Source organism: Lathamus discolor, chromosome 5 (assembly GCF_037157495.1).
Source record: "Lathamus discolor isolate bLatDis1 chromosome 5, bLatDis1.hap1, whole genome shotgun sequence".
In the NCBI taxonomy this organism is placed as follows: domain Eukaryota; kingdom Metazoa; phylum Chordata; class Aves; order Psittaciformes; family Psittacidae; genus Lathamus; species Lathamus discolor.
This window is the reverse complement of record NC_088888.1, coordinates 79,420,512-79,435,883: the sequence shown is the minus strand read 5'-3', so window position 1 is coordinate 79,435,883 and position 15,372 is coordinate 79,420,512. Positions and strand designations below refer to the sequence as shown.

The window sequence follows — 15,372 nt, the reverse complement described above, 5'->3', positions numbered from 1 at the left end:
TTTGTACCAGCTAAGGCATCCTGCTTTGGAAAGTATACCCAGGGACATAAAATTTAAAGCTCCCATATTTTGTGAATGTAGCTCTATAATCTGTTTGGCACGGTTGGCATGCCAGGAAAAGATCAAAAGTTACAAGTCTAAGCATAAAAACCTAGCAACAGAGCCTATAGAGTTCATTAAAAGTCAGTCCTTATCCTTGTACACAGGATCAAATACTTGCAGGGGTTTTTTTATTGAATGAGAAAATGCATTTCTCATAACAATAACAATTATTTTTAATATGAGTCAAAGTACCAAGCACTTTCACCTATGAGCTCATACTATATAAACGAGGCACAAAACAAAGCTGTTTCTGCTTTTGCTTAATGCATTACCTGTAACTCCATTGGCCTGCCCGTCTCAGTTTAGCAGTGCTGATGCTACCAGGCTCCAGTAGAGGGAAGTGATCCTTGGTAGACAGTATCTAGATCAAATTTTTCCTTTGATTTTATACTCTAATATATGAAACATATGAATATGTATATTCATGTATTTTAGAGTCCTGATATGTTTCTTACACAAAACAAAGTCTCTCAGGGTCCTCTTTAGCCTATGTTCTAATGTTTAAGAGGTTACCATCTCTGTCTAGAAATAATGCAATCAGGTAAGCATTAGTTCTATCCAATTTGTTTGGCTGTGGTACAAGTGACAAGAAAGCATGAAAAAAGTGAATTTAACCAAGAGTGCTGAGCCCTGATATATACCGAATGTGAACTCCAACAAATAATATGAAAAGAACATAATTAGAGAGCTTCTGTGGGGAGAAAAAAAAGTAGGGAAATTTCCAAAGTCAACAAATCTGAGTTCCAAAATTAGAAAGAGCACTGCAAACATTAAGGGCTTAGGTTGGAAAGGACATCCCCCTAGTAAAGAAAGGACCAAGCTGTAGAAGAGAAAAGGACAGAGAGAAGATTTCTCTGGTAAGCTTGTTGTTTGGTGTATTTTTGCTAGAAAAGTGACCAAACACCATTTCTGTGGAAGAAAATGCATCTAAATAATTTCCCAGGAATATTTCCCACCATTTTAACTGCTGGTCATTCAACATGTACACAGATAACACTTGGCATTTCCTGCCAACATGCCTGGGAATTGATATAAAGCTGCCTGATGTAGGCGTGAGTTTAAAGAGACTGCAGAGCAAGATTAAGTTCAGTTGTGCTGCTACCGTTCTTTCTTGTCCATACAATATCTTAGACTGCTCTGAAAGCTGTAAAACACTTTGCTAAGCGTTGTCAAACTCAGGTGTTACTTACTGGATGCTCTGCATCCAGATATGGTTTACTAGAAATCACAGAGCTGGTGATGGAAGACGTCCCTGATCATTGCAAGGTGGTTGGACTAGACCACCTCAAACCAAACTATTTTATGATTTTATGTTTTTCCAAAATTACAGCAGTATTTATACAAGTAGTTTCAATATGAAATGGTGTCTAGATACACCACCTCATGGAGTGAGAAACACTAAATCTCAGCCTCTTTGGGGTATTTCAGGGACCACCTTTTGCTAAACTAATTATTAATGAAATAACATCTGTGGTCACATTCCCTGTTCCCACTGAGGATCAGACTATTCACAGCTGTGCAGCTGGACCGTACTCCTAGAAACAGTACCAGAACCCAGGCTGGGTGCTTGGGCAGTTCAGCACACCCTGCTCTTTCCAAGGAAGTGCTTTCAGGGATGCACAAAGGGGTTCTTTTTGCATGTGCTGCTGGTGACAGAAATCAGCCATTACCTGGTTCTTGTTTTATCAGGGTTGCTTTGTTGAGAAGAAGGAAAGAGGAAGTGGACACCTGTCTGAACAAGAAATAGCTCAGGATGTGGCATGAAGACCAGGAAAATCAAAAATAAAAAGAAAGGTAAATGATTCAAAGTAACTATTTGCTGCTAGCAATAAAATAAACAATTCTCTTCCAAATGTATTTCCAGCACAGCAAGCACGAGTTGGCAACCTGACTCATTTTCATAGAAGTTGGATGTAATTTTCTGCTTTTTAGCCTAAAAGTATCCCCTCCAAATTTGCAAAAAGCAATGTGAGAGGATCCACAAATTCCATGAGCTGGTGCTGCCAGCCGCAGCCCCATCAGTCGCTATGCGCATGAAACTAACCTGCCTAGAAATTGGGTACAAAATGTTCTTTCAGAAAGAGCTGTGCATAGCAAAAGGCAAAGAGAAGAAAATTACATGGAAAGAAGTCAAGTGAAAACAAGAAGTTAAACAAATAAATAAATGTATAGCTCTGGAGTGTGCTTGAGACTGAAAACAATGAAACACATTTGGTCTGTGCTGTAGAAAAAGGACATACAGGCTTTCAGACACGTACATTGACCAAAGATTTCCTACAGACACAGAGTGCCGATATTTACATTCCTTGTATTTTTTATTTTTCCCTTCTGGTAGGTATTTCACAGTTCTCTGGACCACCAAACAACGAGAGCAAAGATAGTAGTGAATGACTCACACCAGACATTTCTAACCTATTAGTCAGATATCTATTACGGGAATAAGTATTGATTCTGTGCCTGCCATGAAAGATGTGCCTGATGGCTCATGAGCAAAGATATGTGATATTCGAGGATCATAGTTTTCTCCAGTAAACGTACGTGTCTTTCCAGGCAGAGGTTTCCAGACAGTGTTGTATGTACTACTAGTGATGTTGGAACAGTTTCAGACCAGTTCTGCACATGAAGATCACCACATTTTTGGAATCCTGCTTTAGATAGAATCACTACAGTTTACTGGTGACAGCCAGGGGAGCAGGTCTAGCTCTGTCTGTACCAAACCTCTCTGTCCATGGGAACATGTTTACACCAGAATTTAGCCACCAATTATTATAATTCCCTATGTGGATGTAGATATGAAAGCCACAGAGCAATTGGCTATCTAGATCATTCATGGGTGTATTTGCCTACATGGAGATAGTTCCACAATAATTCAGGGAAGAAGTGAGAGGATATGAAGATAGTTCTTGTTTAGGAAAGCAGAATGTAAGATAGAGACATGAAGAAAATAGGCATGCTAAGGGAGGGGAAGAGCCTGAAAGAATAAAAGAGGCTGAAAAAAATACCCCAGCACATGTATGCACACAACGTGGCAGAGAGCCACAAGCTATCTCTGTGTAAGAGGTACTCAAGTGAATAAATGGTCAATCCCCATTCTGAGGCTCTGACCCCAACTAACTTTTTTTCATTTACTTCAAAGAGATCAGTCACATGCTTAGAAATAGGCAAAGGCTGAACTGTTCTCCTGTCTCAGGACCCAAAGCACTAAATAGCTAATACGTGTTCATAGCTTTACTGTACTGCATTATTTAAATGTCTGCTCACTTACTGATTAGCAGTCATGCATACTCAGTCCTATTTGCTATTAACATCCCTTTGTTCTTTCCACAGCTGAAACTTTGGAATTCGGACTTAATTAAAATACTTGCTATAAGGTCATCAAGTCTTCTTAACCACTGGCACTTGAAGTCTTTACTGGAGTAATTTAGTCTTCTTTTAGGACTTACAGAGTTGTTACTGGTGTACAGGGAACCACTGTCATGAAAATTCAAAGAGCTAGATGTGTTATTTTTGTTATTTTACAGTGCTTTAAGTATTATATATGTATATTTTTTGGTTTATATACCTTTTTCTGCTAAATGAAAAAATTTGTGCATGTGTGTACAAGAGAAAGAAAGCTTAATAAGAAACAAATACAGCTTATTTATTTTAATAGCAATTGTTCCTCTCTTTCTCCAGTATTTATTATGTCCTTTATTTAATGTTCTTCATAAAAACAATTCCAACTAATGTCATTCACAATGTCACTTAACCAAAATTGGAACCTAAACCCAGAAGAATGGGAAGCAAGTCATGCTGGATATTTTGAGTTAGAATAGTCTGTGTCCTTTCTTTGAAAAAGGATCTTTCTCTATTTGCAGTTATATTAAGAACAAAATGTATGTGTGTGAAGGTACAAAATTGACAGCATTATCTAAGCACAGGTGTACACAATGACAATCTTTGTTTGGTTCCTTTACTATTTAAGACAGAAACTGCAGATACAAGTTATAACTCTGGAAGGTAAAGCTGAGGTCACATTGAAGCGAAAAAAGAAATAATAATTAAAATCTATCACTAATTTGAATTTTTCACTTGTTTTCTTTCAGCATTTGTCTCTCCTGGGTACCTTTGATGTGCCATTGTTTGCTATTCCATCTGCTTGCACATATATGAAAGAAACCATCTTCTGATGTGTCAGACAACTTTATTTCAGGGAACATGAATAGTTCACCCCATAACTCTCAAGAGGCAGACCACTATTTAGTGCAAACAAGCCTTCCTTGACAGTTTGAAAGCTAAGTACACTGGACAGTGAGTGAGGCCAGGCTTTGCATCTCCCAGCTAATTCACATGGGTGAATTATCTCATGGACAGCAGTTATTCCTGTTGTTAAACAAAGAGAGAAAGCAGCATGCAATCAACCCTAGGGGTGAAATCCTGTACTCTTGTTTCCTTGGAAGAAAGAGTGGAACAAACTCCCAAGGAGGAACAAAGGACTAGAAGGGCTAACATGAATCATTGAGTCCATCTCCTGTCCACAACCAGGTAACATCCTACTGGATAAAAGAGCTCTACTCTTTCCCACACTGCAAAACCCTCTGAGTATTTCCCAACATCTTCTAATTATTTCCAGACCTTTACTACAAAAAGAGCTGTAGAAAATATTCTTGGCATCTCCCCACATTAGAGTATTCGTACTTCAATAATAATGCGAAGAACCTTCCTAATCAGAGCTAGGGAAAAATTCTTTCCTGAACCCATCATGATGATCAGTCTAACTCTGATTATAGGAGCAAGAGACAGCAGACAGGCATAAGAGAAATGCCTCCACCCTAGCTGTCGCAGATCAGTGTGAAGGAATTCTTGCAGCTACGTTCCACAGTGCCAACGAGCAAATCAATGTACCAGACCCTTCAGCTACAGTCACCAGTGCCAGGCTCAGGCAGCCGACCTCAGAGCTGCTTGGGGAGGCCAAAGACATGACCAAAAGCGGTCTCAGACCCACTAGATGGCACTGCGTGTGGCTGTTAGTAGGCTTCAAACCCGAAGCACAGTTTAGCCTGAGCTCGGCAGCTTCTATCTTAGCTGCGTGGCTTTGATTTCCAGCACAAGTCCCACCGCCTGGCACCTCACCCCGCTGTTCTGGCCATTCAGCAACTTTTGGGATCCCTCAGTCACCCCAAATTAGTGCTCTTTCAAATAATTACCAGCATGTTGTGGTGGTATTTTTTCTCAGGAAGCTCCATGATGATATTTTTCCAGTTCCTGGACCTTGCCCAAAACATTCCAGAGGTTTCAAGAAATATTGAGAAAGTCGGTAAGTCTGAATATCCTGTCTGGCTGGTGTGCAGTGCGTATGTGAGTGGAAGGGTTCAAACTTCAACCAAAAATGTTGTAGATTACAGGAATTTTTATGTGACAGTAACTTTCCGTCTCAGTCGCACCAGTTCTGCTCTGCAGGCTCAGACTGGATCCCAGTGATAGCAGTTGGGGAGAAGGGTTTCCACTGGGATAACTTAGAGTTGGATAGAGGCCTCTGTCAGGTTTCCAGACACTCAAAATGAGTGTAGCAAATCTTTCATCCTTCTCTGTTCAAGGTTTCTACCCTTACTGTGAGCAGTGCTTGTTGGTTAATGTTTACAGTGAAAACTGATGGGACCTCCATTTTCAGTCTGGAGAGCAGCACTTTTGCCAAGCACATTTTTCTAACTGAAGTGGGAGTTGAATTCTTCTTCTTTCTCTGTCTCTCTGCTTCTATACCCTATTTGCTCATAACCTGTCATCTCTGGCTTTTTAAAGTTTCTCTTGTGTTGCAGCTTCAGCAGTGTCCTGAGCACAGCTTTGAATCTCTTCTTTTTTTTTCTTTTTTTTCAGTCTTTGGAACACTTTTTTGTGTCTCCCTAAGTAAAAGTGCTGTTTGAAACATCCCTTCTTCATCCTCTCACATCGTTATTTGCTCTAATAAAGTGCATTAGGCATTTTCCAATCGTGCCGTTCAAGATTCGGCCGCAAACTAATCTATAAACCATACACAAAGTTGAACAAATATCAACAATTCTTGGGCCTTGTGCATTCGAAGCAGTCTCCCAGAGAAAGCCTCCATGGCTAGGCAGTGCTGGTCAGCAAAGCCCTGGGAGGAAAGGCAAATATGCTTATCAAGACCTAAATTGCTAGCTATTACCTTTCATCTGAAAGCTACTGCCTCCAGACATGGCAGACACAGCAAGTGACTGTATAAGTATCCTTAAACCTCTCTCATGTGGATGCTATGGCCACAGGAGCAGAAGATAAGCCAGATAACCCTTCAGATGGAGGTATTCCTGTGTTTGTCAGGGCTTATCCGGAGATATCTCTACAGATAAGCCCTTGATAAAAGATACAAGTTGGGGAGCAAGAAGTGAGAAGCAGCTGTGTGAGACTGGTAATAGAGTTCTGTGCCTAAGTCACTGGGCGACTGTAGGTAAAACACATAAAAAGGGGCAAAAGAAGAGCAAAGCATCCTAAACTCCTTTCCTTTTCTTTTTCTTCTTTTTCTTTTTTGTCTTTTTTCTTTCCTTTTTCTCTTTCTTTTTTGTCTGACAGCTGACTGCACCCAGGTGTGCCTGGAGACTGCAAAAAAAAAAAAATCTGAGAGTGTCATGAGAAACTCCAGAAATTTAAAGATGTTTTTGAGCAGATTTTAGGGTTATGACTGGCTCAGTATAGTACAATGTCACAGATTTACAGATTACTAGAATTGGCATAAAAGTGGCATTTCTCTTTGCTGGGCAATAACATACTAAAAATAAGCAAAAAGAACAAAGTGTATCTTCTCAGTTTTCCAAATCAATGATTTGCTGTAGATGGTTTCATCAAGTAGATATCAGACCTGCATGTGATGAGGTTTTGTAAGCTCAGCTGAGCTGTACTCACTTGGTGCAGTTTGATCTTTCAGTGTAGTAGCTTTAACTTACACAAGCTTGTAATAAAGTCCAGAGAGCACTAAACAATAATATATTCTGGATTTTACCTATCCCATAGAGTAGGATTTACTGTAGGAATACATGTAGAATCCAAAACTTGATCCCCATATTTTCTGCTTCGTCCATGTAATGATTTCTTCCCAATTACGAACCTATTCACTCTGAAGACGATGGCCACATCTCACTTCTATATTTTCTCAACACCAGCAGCAAATCATTTTGATGGTAATTTGTTTATCAGCCTTTGCAGCTGCCAGATCATTCCTGGCATTTCTGAACACAGTTTTTGAGAACTCTGGGTCAGAAAACAGGATCAAAATAGTTTGCCTCAGCATTCCTTTAGATCATGAACTTATATCTTCTTGCAGCACTCTATGGTCTGGTTCATAATCTTGTTTCATAAATTTGTTTGCTTCTTAAGAGAAAAAGGTATTTGGGGAAAAAAAAAAAAAAAAAAAGGAACAAAAAATACAAAAATAAAACATTTCCATAACATTCACTAGCCCTTTAAAGAAAACTTTCACAGATGCTGACAGCTGTGTGAGAATAGTTTGTCCACAAAGACAGAAAAGTTAAACAAATGTTATGAAAGTAGAAGCTGTGAAACATCACTGGTGGTTTTCCATAAGATAAGTAATTACATGCCTGGTGTTCACATTTTGTTCTGTGTCTTTTTCCACTACTAGTGACTCATATTTAAACAGCATGGAGAATATACATTCACTTCTCTTGTAAGTTCTTGTTTGGTCTTCTAATGAAGTAATTAAAAGGAGCATGTGATTTTACCAGGAGAGCTGGCAAATACAAATCAAAAGGGGTTTTGACAGTGAGCCTGCAGGAATCCTCCCTGAGCTCACTGTGTGCATGGAGGTTTTATAAGCAATTAAACTCTATCCCTGAAAATCCTACCTTTCAAGCTTTTGGATCACCTGTAGGGTTTTATGGTCGGCTGCAATTAATGAGAATGTAGAAGCTTGTACAAAAATCTCAAGCAAGGAAAAGGAACATCAGACAAATAAGTTCAAATACACTTAACCTTTTCTTTGTTAGAGTGCTACTTTTCATCCTGTATTGATGCTGCTTTAAAAAGATGCTGCATTTGAAAGTTACTGGGAGCATTATGAGGCAGCACAGAAGGCACTTGTCACTTCCTGCACATCAGCAAAAGAACTGAACTTTAGGAAATATGAAAAATGGTACAAAATATTCCACAATGGAACAAAAGCTCCATGGGATGAAAAAGTTTTGAGCACTACAATATTTAGACAGCGGCTTTAAGCAGTATAAGACATCAGCCATGCTTCTGTATGTGTACCGCAACCTTACACATGATATCTGTCACCATGCTGTTCCAGCTTTGACTCACAGCAGCCCAGACATCCTCAAGCTTTCTCTGCTCCTTCTTGTATGACTGTCCAGCAGCAGATTATTGCTCTCCATGCTCTCCCCCCTAGAAAGGTTCAATGATTTTACTTCTTGGCAGTAAGAGATAAAAATTAGCTGCAGCCCCCTGTTGTCATGCTCTGGTACAGCACATGTTTTGTAAAGTACAACAGGGAGTGTCTGCTCCCCATTAACTTCATAGTTGAAAACAGTACTAATGGTCTTTTAGCTGGGAAAGGTAGGACACTAGGAAGCTGTTGTACGCCTGGACATGAGGTCAGAGAGAAAGCACGTGGAAAGGTCACAGCGTGCAAGGAAGGAGAGTTTTGCATCCTCATTTGCCCCTGCGAAGTCTCAGAGTCCAAAACATGGGCTGACCTGTTGCCCTTTAAATACAGACTTCCCTCAATTAAACCTGCTGAAACACTATAAGCTTAACTATTCTTTCCTTTGCAGCACCATAGCACTGCTGAATTCAACAGATCCAGTTTCTCTACACTATTATTTTTGTGCATGGCTATAAATCGCAAGTGGCTGCTGGTTGTGTCTATCAGAATGTAAACATAACTTCAGCTGTTGTTCGTCATGGCAATATTTAAAGAGTTAGGTATATCACAATTAGAGTTGAACATTCACCACCAGCAACGATGCTGATGGCAATACAGGCTTGACAGCAACAATTATCTTCTTTGCCTCCAGGAGGACAACAGGGTGGGCAGTCTTTTCTGAGCTTCTGGCTGCTGTTTCTTTCTAGGTGGACCAGGAGAAGCTGCTGCAGAGATTTTCTGAGCTGTGCTTATTGCATCTTGTCCTGACCACAAGCGAAGTGAGCACATGTTTTTCATAGTGCTTCTAGCTTGCTACTCCCTTCATTCCTGCGGAGCACGGCGCTCCAAGAGCACTGACAACAATTGCTGTTTAACCAGTAGGAGAACACATCACTGCTGAGCCAGCTGCCTGGAAATGTTAATGCTGCTCTGAGGTTTCTTCAGGACTCTGGGCCAGCGTTTACCTCATCAGATATGTCTTTCCTTTGCTGCCCTATCCCAGGCTGTGCTCTATTCTCAGTGCAATCTATTTTCCATGAGTGACAACCCTGGGGGTCCCCAAAGGTAGTTGAAGGAGAGCAGGAAGCAAAATTAAATACACAGAGTATATGGGAACAAAGCAGGGAAAGAAACAAGAAATATATACAGTGCTGACATGAGAAATCCTGGCCCCAAGGGGAGGAGAGCAGGCACAGGGGCTGAGAGAGGAGCACAGCAGGACCAAGCAGGAGGCCTGTGGGGACAAAGAGGCAAAGATTGCGATTCCAGCTGAAGCTGATGAGACTGCAGAGGAATGGAAGCGGAATAAATTTACAGAATCTACAGAAGCAAGAATAGAGCCCTGTAGCCACTTCTTTTCCACAGAGACACTATTATCATCCTTGTTTCACAAGTAGAGAAACAAAATGCTTAAGTGATTTGCCTTTGGCAGCTCTGGAGCCAAGGTTCCTCCAGCTCTTAGGCATAGACATAACCAAGAGATTTCTGTTATGTGTATTACCTTCAGGTGACTTGGAGAACACTGATTAGAATGACTTTAACTGTGCAAGATTCAAAATCCAAATACCAGATGGGGAGGAAGGTCTCTTCGGATCAAGCCTTGGCTCTGATCTCCACCTTCCTTTCTTTGCCTCCTTAAAAAAAAAAAAAAATAAAGGGAAAATACAAAGCTAGAAATATATGCAAGGAAGCAGGGGAAAGCTAGTCCTGGCTATTTCCCTGTACATATGTAGTGTTTGGCCTGGTCTTATTAGGCATGTCCTGTGAATCGTTTGAAGGGTCAATAAATATAGAGCTCACTGGGATTATAAGCACATTACCTATACTCTGTTGTTTCTGATTGAGGCACCAACTAATTACCATAACCATCAATGTGTACTTTTCCTTCAGCAATGAAAAAACTGGGCTAGCTCTTGATCCCTCAGCCTGATTCTTGTGTTTGGTCAGATGGTCTGTAATGCTTGTACATGACAGTTTGCCCTTCCGTGGTGCACGACCCACTGCCTATTGCCTTGTGACAATACATGTGTTGGTAATAAACTTCCCATTCATAATTAAACACAAGTATTTGATGTGGCTAATCAGGTGACTAACCTTTTCCATTTCTGATTTTTCAGAGTCTGCAGAGGGTGCTGGACAAGCTCCTGTCTCTCATTTCTCCACTTCACAAACAGCAGGGAATAATCTGATGTAAATACATGGGTATTGCCAGAAATGTTACAAAGAAGGAAAGAGAGATGCTGCATACAGTCTGAAGCAAATGCCATCTCACTGCCTTTCAGTATATGATCCTCCCTTTGTGCTACTGTAATGGTGCCTTGTAAATGGATCTTAATTTTGTAATAATATATGGCAACAATTCTTTCCTGACAAGCAACCACGACTGTGGTTGGTAAGCATATATTTGAAAATGGAAAAGATAAATAGGCCTTAAAGTAATTAAGACTCAAAGATTTTTTCTTCCTACTGCAACTCCAAAAGAGAATCAGCTTCAAAACATGCCTTAAATGTATAAACAGTGTATTAGTAAGGGCATTTCTCAGTAAGGGCTGAGGATTCAGAATAGGAGGGTATCGATTACATCCTCTTTTAGCTTTCCACAGAAGGTTTCCAAGAAGGTGGCTAACTAGAACTGAATAGACAACCACATTTTTGCTGAATAGCTAGAAAGCAAAGGAAACCCATTATGTGGTTTTTAAAAAGTCTTGTGAATTGTGGAAAAGATATGTAATGTTTCTGCTGAAAAAATGCCATCATAATTGTCTATATGTTCTTTATTTCATGCCAAGAATTTTCAACAGTGAATCCCTTTCTTGAGACCTTCATAAATACATAAATAACTGGCAGCATCACTGTCATGAAATACAATTGTGCTTACTACTACACAGCTGTTCTGAACACTGCATGTATTACATGTAAATAATTGATTTTCCACCTCTGACAGATGGGGTTTTAAAAATTATTAAAATAAATACTGTTGGTTTGAGGGTTCTTTTGGTTTTTGTCTTTTTTGGGGGGAGAGAATCACACTAAACCATTCCACAGACACCTTTGCTTGCACACCATGCAGCCCCATATGTCTTCACTTTTCAGAATTACTTCCAGACACAAACAGGAACAGATGTGGAGTGGTCATTGCCTTGGGAGTCTGACCTGCAGCATAGGCACTGCACTTTTATTATCTTTCTACTAATCATGTATCACTTCCATTTACATCTTCTTTTTCCTTACATATGCCTATTCATGTCAGAACTGATTCCCTTTGGTAATTACACTCATCTTCAGATCCCCTTCAAGATCATGAAAACATTTGCTTTACTTTTGTCTTTCAGTTCACTGCCTGCTTCGGATAAAGCCAGGAATAGAGGTATTAAAATACCAAGGGAAAGCCTACTGTCACAATGAGTTTAATCCAAAGTTCTTTGATGTTTTTTATAAACAGTGGTTCCCAATTATTGCTTTTGGGCTTCGAACCCACCCGTACCCATGGCTCTCTACTCCCACAAGAAGCATATGTATGAAAAAGTTTTCAAAAGATTCATCTGATGGGATTACCGATTTGATTTCCTGAACAATGTTCTCTCAAGAATCAGACAAGCACATCACCACTTGAAAGCTCTCCATATCACCTCAGGCCAGAATTAAAGCTCCTCTGCAGTCACAGTGCTTGAAGTTTCACAAAGAGTGGATAATTTCAGCCTTACAATTGAGCTGTTATTTGGTCTCTCCTGGCTGAGAAAGGATACACTTGCTTGAGTCTAACACCAGAACCATGTGCTGCTTTTGGAAACATAGTCTTCATTGTTGCAATTATTTGAATTCTGGTGCAATATTACTGGAACAGTCTTGGCATCATTTTGTGCTGCAAAGAAGGTTCTTGGACAATTGCTCATTTCTTCTTTCCATCTCCTCTTTCTAAAGCTGTGATTCTTCCCAGTAGTCAGTTTATATTTGAAAGGGATCATCTCAAGAGAGGTCCTAAATTTGTATGCACAGTCATGGACAGCAGTAACAGTTCATCTCATAGAAAAACCACCTATAAAAGGTAGACAAATACATGTATATAACACATGCAACTAATTGTTTACACACCTAATTTCCTTTCCCACAAAGTTTAGGACACCTAAGATATTTGGCTCTAAAAACCTGAATTGCTTTTGTAATATCGTATAAAATACTAAATAATTGAGCAGACAACTCTTTAATATTTGGTTCTGAATCTGAAATGCTACTACTATCGGAGGAACATTTTGTTTCTTTTGTCAAAATCTGCACACTTTCACCCGTGGCTTAGTCTGCAAAATTCAACTACAGTGCCCTACAATAATAATGCATTCTTTATCAGTTCTCTTCTATAACTAAACCCTAGGAAACGCTGCACTGAGTCTGCATGACATGCAAGACTATATTGCAATGAACTGAGTAGAAGATTAAGGGATGGCACAGAATTTTCAAATTTTAACCGAAGTTCTTTGCTGAACTAACCCAATGAAGGAACTTTTTCCTGCTCCAGCTGTACACTGTAATTTGGTCTTTGCTGGTTTATCTTCCTCCTGTGGGAAGTCTTATTATTTGAGAATAAGCAGAGTAACCAGAGCCATTGATGGGGCAGAGCAAGAAGGCGGGATCATTGGGCAGTCCTCTGAGTGATACCAAATGTGTATATACTGTAGATTCCCCTAGGCAGTTGCTGCCATCACCTGGGGCTTCAAGTCAGAATGTAAAAGAAAACTATAGTTTGATTGGAAAGATTACTTAGATGTTCTGTGTTCCCTGATTCTGTCTGGAAAGAAATGTGATGAATGTCCTAAAAAAATGTGACAGCCTGGGACAGACTTCTAGTTCTGCTTTGGCACTTGGGAGGTTGGTCATTATGCATGCATGTATACACAGGGCAAGGCAAGCCTCCAGTATCTCCAGAGACAGACATACAAGAGCTATCAATCTTTCCAAGGAAGTCTGCCCTTCAGCTGCTCCTGTCCTCTCCAAAAGAAAAGTTGGAACTGGAGGGGAGCACCTTACAGGCTGTAACTAACAAAGGGCTACTAGGTGGAATATTATCTAGTGGTTATCATCTAGTCTTTAAAACTTTGCTTTAGTGTCAGTTATTGAAAGTTATGTCTATAAGTCTCACAGAATGCCCTAAAACAAGCAGCAAGTGTTGTTAGACATCATAGACTGACAGAAAAAGTAGATTTTATTTTTTTTAATGCTACCAGGAGACTGGCCAGGTTATGAAAATGCGCATGAAAGAGTTTCAAAAGTATTTTTATTTAAATGGCAGGAGGCTTTGATCAGTCTACTTTTTTGATAAATAATTGAAGAGTTTCCATAAAAGAAAACAAAAAAAAAAATGTGTAAATATGTTACACTGCTCTCTTGTCCTTTGATGAAGCAGGAAGAAAGGGACACAGCTTTACATAATTAACAACTATCTTTCTTAGAAATTAATAGCTACAGAGGAACAATTAAGCTGTGTTTGGCTATGTGGAGCCATCCATTTGCCAACTTCCTTTAACTATTCATGTATCCCCATCATGCAGTGACTACAATGAGAAAAGGATGCATTTTTAACGTCTGGAGAAATCGTGAGTCCTTTGGTAATGCACAAGTTAAATTCAGCATCACAGACATCACATTATTTTTTCCCACAGTATAAACATTTTTCCTAGGAACTACTATTGTTAGCATTCACAGTATTTCTTTCTTTGGGCACAATAAAAGACACTGTATAATCAGCAGCATCAAATACGGTTTCTTTCTCCCCAACCCTCAGTGGCATTGCTAACAGGCTTGTTTAGTTATTTTTTCGGTGCTATTGGCTAAAAGGATAAGTAAAGATTTTCTAAAGTAATTTCAAGTGAATGAATGTCATCCAACCCAATCTGTTGCCTCAAAGAAATAGAGCAAACAAGTACTTGTTAGTTAATGACACTGGGAAGTGATACATCAAAGGAGTAGAATTTATGTCCATGCCTTGTCTTGATTAGAGTGCTCAAGTTTAATTCAGCATGCCACTATTTCCTGCTGGCTGTTCTTCTTCATCAGTAAGAAACCCTCTTTAGAAGCTGTTTATACCAAACATATGGACCCAGTTAAATCTGCAATGAAATTTACTTATTTGCAGTTTCAACCCTGATTGTGGTCTCTGATTCATTCACCAAAAGGTTTCCATTTACTGAAGGAGACTTTTTCATTTGTGGTGGAGCCCTGAAGTGCAGAAACCGAATGCACTTTGAAAAATGAATAAATTAAGAATTGAACTTTTTTGGTGGAGAGATCCATTTTGAATTTTCAAGGCACTTAAATGAATTATGACCACACTAGTTATAAATCTGTGGCCTGTTCTGGTAAGTCTTGAGTCATGCGTTAGGATAAGAACATTTGTTTAATAATACTATATATATAATATTTTCTATTAAATATGCATACACAGAGAGAATGTGTAATACATATAATGCTGGCCAAAGGTATACCAACCAAAGCACCTGAGAAGATAAACAAAATAGAAAACAAATAAGCAATCTGCTCACTTTATTCCCTTGTGGTTCAAGGTCACAATAATGAGATATGGGTGATCTGTTCATACCTCACATTCTGCCAGAAAATTGTTACTATTATTACCATCACAGTTCATTTGATTATCATTTTATCTTTGAGATAGAATGTAGTTCCAATGTAGTAAATTTTCATCGTAGTAGCTCGTATGGTGCTGGTTTAGATTTGTGATGAAAACAGTGTTTATAAAACAGGGAGGTTTCATTATTGCTGAGCAGAGCCTACACAAAGTCAGGGTCTTTTCTGCTCCTCATGACACCCCACCAGCAAGTAGGCTGGGGGTGCACAAGAAGTTGGGTGGGGACACAGCTGAGACAGCTGACACCAACTGACCAAAAAGT

The 15,372-nt window shown here is 39.5% G+C and overlaps 1 long non-coding RNA gene across 1 annotated transcript; it reads left to right on the top strand.

The window, feature by feature from the left end:
- Positions 1-5,059: 5,059 nt before the first annotated feature.
- On the top strand, positions 5,060-11,463 carry LOC136014394 (uncharacterized). The gene is made up of 2 exons (XR_010612676.1): positions 5,060-5,398; positions 10,591-11,463. It is a non-coding gene; the product is annotated as an uncharacterized LOC136014394 (long non-coding RNA).
- Positions 11,464-15,372: the final 3,909 nt, after the last annotated feature.